General features: G+C 44.6%; 1 non-coding gene across 1 annotated transcript; it reads left to right on the top strand.

The window, feature by feature from the left end:
• The first annotated feature begins 1,355 nt into the window (after window positions 1–1,355).
• Window positions 1,356–1,430, top strand: Trnas-cga. The gene has a single exon. It is a non-coding gene; the product is annotated as a tRNA-Ser (tRNA).
• The last annotated feature ends 8,359 nt before the right edge of the window (window positions 1,431–9,789 follow it).

The raw sequence follows: 9,789 nt of genomic DNA, 5'->3' as shown, positions 1-9,789 counted from the left end.
TTACAGATTAAGGGTGGAAGTAACTTAACAACAAATAATGAATAATCAACTGCTTTCAAGTTCGTCGAAAAAATGGCTCTGAGCACTATGGGACTCAACTGCTGAGGTCATTAGTCCCCTAGAACTTAGAACTAGTTAAACCTAACTAACCTAAGGACATCACAAACATCCATGCCCGAGGCAGGATTCGAACCTGCGACCGTAGCGGTCCTGCGGTTCCAGACTGCAGCGCCTTTAACCGCGCGGGCACTTCGGCCGGCTGAAGTTCGTCGGAAGCAATAACAAACACCATGTAACAAACCAACTGCCACCCATTGGAGAGTGAAGTTTCGGCAAACAGCACTAAACAGACTGGACTGCATGTTAAAAGTCGGCTATACGGCACAAGTGCACAGCAACAGGAAATGTTTTGAAACGTGCTCACCAAGGTTAGTTCTTTCTGGGTGAACAGGAGCTGTGCCAAATGGTGACTGGTACGCCAATATTCTCTTGGTCGCGATCCTCAATCCCACGATTCCTTCGCCTGATGTACAGCCGTCCACTTAGCCGCCTGTCCGCACGCTCGCATAGGCGCCCACGCAGGTTTCGCGAACTCTGACACGCGCTGCCCTCAAGGCGCCCATGCAGATAGCCCGCTCGGAATAGTGTCGGCACTGTTGTCGCCAGCTGAAACCTCTCTTTTTGGTCGGCAAACAGAGACTCTTCCACGTGAACCCGGTATGCCTGTAAATGGATTGGAAATCGCGGCGCATGCCAAATGTTCAAATGGATGTGGGACTAAACTGCTGAGATCATCGGTCCCTAGACTTACACACTACTTAAACTAACATATGCTAAGGACAAGACGTACACCCATGCCCGAGGGAGGACTCGGCCCTCCGGTGGGAGGGGCCGCGCAACCCGTGACATGGCGCCTCAAACCGCGAAGCCACATGCCCTCTTGGACACCACTCTCGGTGCCGTTGCTGATTACCAACCAGAGAGCGTAACCACAAGCAATATAGATAAGATCCGATACGATTTTCCTAAACCGTAATAGGCATGGTAGGTAATGTGTTCTGTTTTTGGTGTTACCATATTTCTGTCGCACACCTTTACACACATGACAAAGAGATGTGAAACACTGATAAGACTTGAAACTTCCTGGCAGATTAAAACTGTGTGCCCGACCGAGACTCGAACTCGGGACCTCATTCTGGAAACATCCCCCAGGCTGTGGCTAAGCCATGTCTCCGCATATCCTTTCTTTCAGGAGTGCTAGTTCTGCAAGGTTCGCAGGAGAGCTTCTGTAAAGTTTGGAAGGTAGGAGACGAGGTACTGGCAGAAGTAAAGCTGTGAGTACCGGACGTGAGTCGTGCTTCGGTAGCTCAGATGGTAGAGCGCTTGCCCTCGAAAGGCGAAGGTCCCGAGTTCGAGTCTCGGTCGGGCACACAGTTTTAATCTGCCAGTAAGTTTCATATCAGCGCACACTCCGCTGCAGAGTGGAAAATCTCATACTGATAAGACTTGGTTGGACGTCAATGTAACGTCTTACATGTACACGCCGCTCGCTCGTATGTACACTGAAGCGCCAAAGAAACTGGTATAAGCATGCGTATTCACATGCAGAGTTATGTAAACAGGCAGAATACGCCGCTGCGGTCGACAACGCCTATATACGACAATTGTTAGATCGGTTACTGCTGCTACAGCGGCAGGTTATCATTATTTAAGTGAGTTTCAACGTGGTGTTACATTCGCCGCACGAGCGATGCGGCACAGCGTTTCCGACATAGCGATGAAGTGGGGATTTTCCCGAACGACCATTTCACGAGTGTACCTTGAATATCAGGAATCCGGTAAAACAACAAATCTGCGACATCGCTGTGGCCGGAAAGAGATCCTTCAAGAACGGGACCAACGATGACTGGAAAGAATCGTTCAACGTGACGGAAATGCATCTCTTCCACAAACTGCTCCAGATTTCAATGCTGGGCCATCAACAAGTCTCAGCGTGCGAACCATTCAACAAAACATCATCGATATGGGCTTTCGGAGCCGAAGGCCCTCTCGTGTAACCTTAATGACTGCACGGCATAAAGCTTTACGCCTCAGCTGGACCCGTCAACACCGACATAGCACTGTTGATGACTGGAAACATGTTGCCTCGTCGGACGACTCTCGTTTCAAATTGTGTCGAGCAAATGGACGTATATGAGTCTGGGACAAGCTCGTGAATCCATGGATCCTGAATGCCAGCAGGAGACTCTTCGCCCTGGTGGAGGCTCTGTAATGGTGTGGGGCGTGTGCAGTGGCAATGATACGGGACCCCTGATACATCTAGTTACGACTCTGACAGGTGACACGTGCGCAAGCATCTTATCTGATCACCTGCATCTATTCATGTCCATTGTGCATTCCAACGGACTTGGACAATTCTAGCAGGACAATCCGACACCCCACATGTCCAGAATTTCTACAGAGTGTCTCCAGGAACACTCTTCTGAGTTTAAACATTTCCGCTGGCCACCAAGCTCCTCAGACATAACATTATTGAGCACATCTGGGATTCCTTGCAACGTGCTGTTCAGAAGATATCTCGACCCGTTCTACTCTTACCCATTTATGGACAGCTCTGCAGGATTCATGGTGTCAGTTTCCTCCAGCACTGCTTCAAACATTAGTCGAGTCCATGCTATGTCGTGCTGCGGAATTTCTGCGTGTTCACGGCGGCTCTACACGATATTACTCAGGTGTACCAGTTTCTTTGACTCTTCCATCTAAATTAGTGTTGCAACGCTGTGAGATAGGTAGGGTTCCCACCAGAGTGCATTAGTCTTTGTTGGGGTTTATTGTTGATACCAGCCCTATTAGTGTATGTAATGGGAGCGAACAGCGTCAGATGTTGAGTGATCACTGTGAAGGGCACGGAGGTGCAGCATCCTCATGTGACACAGCATTATTACCATGTGACAGTGTTTGAAAGGGGTCTCATTGGGGGTCTCATTAGATAGACACCTTTTTTTAATCACAATTTTTTTTCACTTAGTTGTGGATTCTAATTTTTGTTATGTGGATCATAGGCATTGGTTTGTTCTAATATAACTTAATTCTGTTGTTTTCGGTATCACCAGTATTAACCTTTCACTCATAAGAACTTATTCTGTTCACTCGGTATGTTAGTTTTTTTTTACGAGGGATACTACTTTTTTGACATATGCTACTAACAGAAGCGACGAATGTAGGTTACAGGAATACATTAGCTATTAAATAAGACGTACTGCGTGCCAATGGTTCTCCATCGTGCACTCTATAAGCCTTATTATGTATCTTCGATATGCACACATATCCTGTAACACTGCAACTGGTCTATCAGAACAGAAACACGTTTTTTCGACGATGACATTTCATATACATGGCAGACAGTTTTAACCTTTCAACATCCACATGAGAATGGCTATAAAGCCGAAATCGTGATTGTAAAATAAATAAACAATTAATAAACAATTAGCGGTGAAGTGGCGGAAATTTCTTTAAAAAAATTGTACGCAACCCTGATCCCCCACGAAAGAAAGATTATTAACTGCATTACAAAACTTTATCGAGGCTGGCCTAAAGTTTAAATTAATTTGGATGAGAGAAAATATCGATTATTACCACGATCATGTTGCAGATCTGAAAAATAGTTACAAACTGCTTACCGACCTAGCATTTTCCCGCCTACCCACTTCAGGCAAGTTTCTGATTGGTCGAGTCAGTGAGCGAATGGTGTATAACATTAAATGAAATCTTTAAACAAACTTAAAGCTTGAATGTGGAGTTATTGAAATAGTAATTACAAATCCAGCAGCATGCATAATGTCTTCAGGATAGCTGGAACTCTGCGCAAATATTTAAACAACAGATATATACAAGCAAAGTTAAGCGCTTGGCGACGACTGTAGTAGATGAACCACCGCTTCTCTATACGCCCTAGCGCGACGCTGCTTCCACTCACACCAGTTCTCCCATGCCTCGTAACCATTTCCTACTTTCGACATAAAAGTTTACTGGGTATGGTACCGCGTCATAATGTCATTAGACCCAGAAGAAGGCCGCTGCAACCGTGGCCGAAACGTTGGCTTTTCTCCAGCAGCAGTAGTGTTATACAATATGACGTTGTACCATACCCAGAAATCTTTTATGTCGACTGGCTCTAGCCGCGGAAGCCTACGCAATTATATTTCCCACTTTGTTGGATGGGTAGTTCTAACGATCTCGACTGCCGGCTAGCTTACACCAGCGTGAGCTTTCATATACTGTCTGATAAAATATAATAAAACGTGGGCTGAAACGTGGCATCAATAACTCAGTTTTTAGTGAAAGTGTTAGCATGTGCCTACTTAACGGATTTCGAACGTGAGGTGATAATCGTGATAAGATGAGCGGGTTGTAGTATATCGGACATTACACAAGACGTCCAGTTCCCTACATCAGCACTGACCAGATGTATCTTAAACCTCGCAGAGACGGTGTTTCCACGTAAGGAAACAGCCAAACAGGAGAACCATTACTGAATAACGAACGAACTTCACTTCGCCAAGTCTCGGAGTCATACGCCGGCCGCGGTGGTCTCGCGGTTCTAGGCGCTCAGTCCGGAGCCGCGCGACTGCTGCGGTAACAGGTTCGAATCCTGTCTCAGACATGGATGTGTGTGATGTCCTTAGGTTAGTTAGGTTTATGTAGTTCTAAGTTCTAGGGGACTGATGACCACAGATGTAAAGTCCCATAGTTCTCAGAGCCATTTGAACCATTTTGAATCTCGGAGTCATACAGTGGGTTCGACGGTCACTGCTAGTGACATCAGTATTGCTCCAGAACGATTCCTGCACCTCGTAGAGACCATACCTCAGCATGTTACTGCAGTTCTGAGGGTGTGGAGAGAAACGACTCAGTGTTTATATTACATCCAGTGCCTTCCTATGAATTTTCCCCACTCACTGTAATTGAAGGCGTTACATAAGTTCTGTATCTTCATGAATAGTAGGGAATAGTGGTTCCATACAAAATTATCAGGCAACCGAGGACTGTTGCCCTGGATATAACACCAATACATCCACATCAATTCCTCGCAAGCCACCTGACGGTGTGTGGCGGCTGGTACTTCGTCTACCACTGTCATTTTTCCTTTTTATATCCTAGTCTACAGAAATTAAAACGAGGATAGCAATGGCAAAAGAGGCGTTTTATAAGAAAAGGAGAATCATCTGCAGCGGTATGGACAGAGAACTCAGAAAGAGACTCATAAAATGTCTTGTATGGAGTGTTCTTCTATATGGCGCTGAAACATGGACTATGAGGAAAAAAGACAGAGAAAGGCTGGAGGCTTTTGAGATCTGGACATGGCGGAAGATGGAAAGAATAAGTTGGATGGACAGAGTAAAAAATGAAGAGGTACTGAGAAGAGTGGGAGAGAAAAGGCAGTTACTAGATGTAATAAAGAGAAGAAAAAGAAATTGGATTGGGCATATATTAAGAAAGAATGACGGACTGATAAAAACAGTTTTAGAAGGTTATGTAGAAGGGAAAAGGAAGCGAGGAAGGAAGAGATTCCAGATACTGGATGACATGATGGACGGTACAACATACAGCAGCCTTAAGAAGGAAGCAATGGATCGCAGAAAATGGAGAGGCAAAGGACCCGCTAATATAGCAGATAAATGATGATGATGATCCTAGTCGCGAATGGTTCGAGGAAAGAAAAATTTCTGGTAAACCTGCATCTCTCCACGATTCTTTGATTTTATCTTCATGGTGTTTTCCCGAGGTATAAATAGGAAAAAGCAATATATTGGTTGGCTTTTCTAGGAACGTGCACTCTCGCAACTTCAACAGTAAACCACACCGTGATGCAGAAAGCCTCTCTTGCATCGTCTGCTACTGTAGTTGGCTTAGCATCTTCGTAACGCTTTCGCTCTTACTAAAATGAATCTGTCACGAAACGCGCTGTTTTTCTCTATTTCTTGTATCAATCCTATCCGGTACGGATTCCAGAGTGACGAGCAACATTCAAGTTATGGTCTAACGAGGGTTTTGTAATCTACCTCCTTTGTTGATAGAAATACATTTCCCAAGGACCCCTCCAATGGATCCCACACGGCCACTTGCTTTAACTGCGATACACTTCATCTACTTGTTCCGCTTTAATTCGCTCTATACGATACCCCTGGATATTTTATGGAGATAATTGTTTCCAGTGATTGTTGTGCATTCGTGTACTCATACAATGGTAAGTTTTTCTTTTCATGTGTACGTAATACGTTACATTTGTTTGTGTTGAAGGCAACTGCCACTACCCGCGCGAAGTGTCGACCCTCTGCAGCACTTTCACCATTTCACTACAGTTCTCTACAATTGCAACTTCTTTGGAGACAAAAGCATCACCCGCAAAAAGCCTCACGGAAATTCCGACATTATCTACTATGAAACTTCCTGGCAGATTAAAACTGTGTGACCGACCGAGACTCGAACTCGGGATACTGGCAGAAGTAAAGCTGTGGGTACTGGGCGTGAGTCGTGCTTCGGTAGCTCAGATAGTAGAGCGCTTGCCCGCGAAAGGCAAAGGTCCCGAGTTCGAGTCCCGGTCGGGCACACAGTTTTAATCTGCCAGGAAGTTTCATATCAGCGCACACTCCGCTGCAGAGTGAAAATCTCATTCTGGAAACATTCCCCAGGCTGTGGCTAAGCCGTGTCTCCGCAGTATCCTTTCTTTCAGGAGTGCTAGTTCTGCAAGGTTCGCAGGAGAGCTTCTGTAAAGTTTGGAAGGTAGGAGACGAGATACTGGCAGAAGTAAAGCTGTGGGTACGGGGCGTGAGTCGTGCTTCGGTAGCTCAGATGATAGAGCGCTTGCCCGCAAAAGGCAAAGGTCCCGAGTTCGAGTCTCGGTCGGGCACACAGTTTTAATCTGCCAGTAAGTTTCATATCAGCACACACTCCGCTACAGAGTGAAAATCTCATTCTGGATTATCTACTATGTCATTTATATACAGGGTGTCCCACGAAGAAAGTTGAGTATCCAGGGATATGACAGGAACGGTCGTTTGAAACAACAAACTTCATATGCACATATACCCTGGTTTACAAGATAGAACACATTTAATGCAGAGGGTGATTATAATTAAAGTTAAACTTTCAAAACGCTGTAGAAATAACACCATTCGTCAGAATGACGTCAAATTGCAACGGAATATTATCAGAGAAGGGGGAAAACGTATGGCAGAAGAAAAAAAGTTTGAAAATTGATACATAGATGGCACTGTATGTGTCAGAATACGTAAATGGAAACACCTGTCACCCGCACGACCCATTGAAGTTCGTGTAAACACGCCGGGTAAACGGCTTTTCCTGCTTTCGTGTCTCCGACGTTCGCCATGACTGTCTCAATGCAGGATCGTTGTTTGTAAAGCTGTATTACAAGAATGATGACTGTGCACACGTCGCCCTGCAGAAGTTACGGACACTGAATGGTTTGAGAAACGGCGTTGGCCTGATGACTGCTGTCGGTCTGGAGAAAATGATTCGGAAATTCGAAAAGACGGGATCTTTTAGTGTGCAACCTGGTAGGGGGAGGAAACGCATTAATTCGACGTCAATGGAAGCAGCGGCCACAGCAATGAAGGAGGAGACGAGTGGTGGTGTGCAAACGTATAGTGCACGGAGAATTGCCCGAACATTGGACATACTCGTGAGCACGGAGCGTAAAATCGTACGAAACATACTTCTTTGCTATCCATTGAAAATTACCCACGTGTACGAGTTGCTTCCTGTTGACTTGCCAGCAACAGAGACCTTAACTTCAGAAATTTTTGCTCGCATGGAAGTGGACAATGAATGGCCGTGGGAGATTTTGTAGACAGACGAAGTCCACTTACATCTGAGAGGATACGTCAATACATAGAATTGCCGAATATGAACAACGGAAACTCCACACGCAAATTAACCAGTACCACCTCATCGTGAAAAGGTCACTGTGTGGTGCGGGTTTACGGCGCCATTTACCATAGGGCCATATTTTTTCGAAGAGACTGGTGCTTCCAGTGTTATTACCTGTACTTACACTGGTAAGAGCTATGAGTGTCGTTTGCGCAACCACGTCATTCCAGCCGTCCAACGGCGTGGATGTGTGGATGGGATCATTTTTGTGCAAGATGGCGCACCTCGTCACATTGTAAACCCAGTTAAGCAGCTGCTGAAGCGCTATTTCAGAAATGCTAGAACTATCACCTGCCATTTCCTTACAGCCTGGCCGTCCCGATCACCTGATCTTAATCGGTGTGACTTCTGGCTGTGGGGCTGTCTGAAAGATGTTGTGTTCAGTGTTCCGCTGAGCAGGAAAAGCTATACATTGCTAAAATGGTGGAGCGTAGTCCTTCTACCAGCACACGATAATGCTTAGATGCGAATGCGTTAAGAAACTTATTGTAAATGGTTTATGTAATGTTTCCTAATTGTTGTACATGAATACATATGTAAACCTGACCGTGCATTGAATAATACAGAAAATAAATAACGAAGTACATTGTTTAACATCAAAAGTACACCTTAGTCATTGTCGCACGATTCATTTGTCATTTGTGTTAAATTGTGATTCTTACAGCTCCATCTATTGCTACATTTCGTAACTATTTATTTTTCTTCTGCCATACGTTTTCCCCCTTCTCCGACAACATTCCGTTGCAATTTGACGTAATTCTGACCAGAGGTGTTATTTCTACAGCGGTTTGAAAGTTTATCTTTCATTATAATCAGCCTGTACATTTGTTTATGGGCTAGTGGCGCATACGTGTGTGTCTTACCCACCCAAACGTCTTGACGTTTCCTTCTAGTCCATAGCCTCTTTGCTTCAACTCTCTCTGCTCGGGATACCTTTCCTCCGTTACACTACCCCGTTTAATGTACGGTTGTTCATGATGTGACGTGAGTGAAGTAGTACGAGGGATGGATAATATATATAGAGAGAGACATCGGTTGAATGTGTTTTTACTAAATGTGTTTTTACTGACCAAAGTGCCACACATGCACACTAGTGACGAATATGCAGATATGGTGTGCGTTTACGGCTTCTGCAATGGTAATGTTCCTGCAGCATTCGATGAATACTGCCGGCGCTTTCAGTCACGTCGAACTCCTGATCTTAGAGTTTTTACCGGGGTTTTCTGCACATTGCTTGAAACAAGTATTCTTCCAAGTTCGCATGTATTTTTCTCAACGCGTACCTCAACAACCTGAGCAGGAAAAGCTATACATTGTTGAAATGGTGGAGCGTAGTCCTTCCACCAGCACACGATAATGCTTAGATACGAATGCGTTAAGAAACTTGTTGTAAAAGGTTTATGTTATGTTTCCTAATTGTTGTACATGAATAAATATGTAAACCTGACCGTGCATTGAATAATACAGAAAATAAATAACGAAGTATATTAAATGTGTTCTACTTCTGAAACCATTCGGATATGGCATATGTTTTCGGAATATGGCATATGTTTTCTGCTTTAAATTATCTTCCCTGTCGTATCTCAATACTAACCATTCTTCCTGGGACACACTGTAAGTTGTGAAGCTATGATGCTGTAACACTCACGTAGTTACCTTAACGTCTGAAAACTTCCCTCTGTTCAGAATGTCATGCTTTATTCTGTTTGCTAGAAATTCTTCGATCTCATCAAATGAATTTGCAAATGCGAATAAGGACTACTGTCATCTGTATAATGGAATGACGACAATGAAAATTTTTGCAGAACCGGGACTCGAACCCGGATTTCCCGCTTATCG

Source organism: Schistocerca piceifrons, chromosome 1 (assembly GCF_021461385.2).
Source record: "Schistocerca piceifrons isolate TAMUIC-IGC-003096 chromosome 1, iqSchPice1.1, whole genome shotgun sequence".
NCBI classification, from domain to species: Eukaryota; Metazoa; Arthropoda; class Insecta; order Orthoptera; family Acrididae; genus Schistocerca; species Schistocerca piceifrons.
Note: the sequence above shows the minus strand (reverse complement) of the source record. Positions and strands in the feature narration are given on the sequence as shown.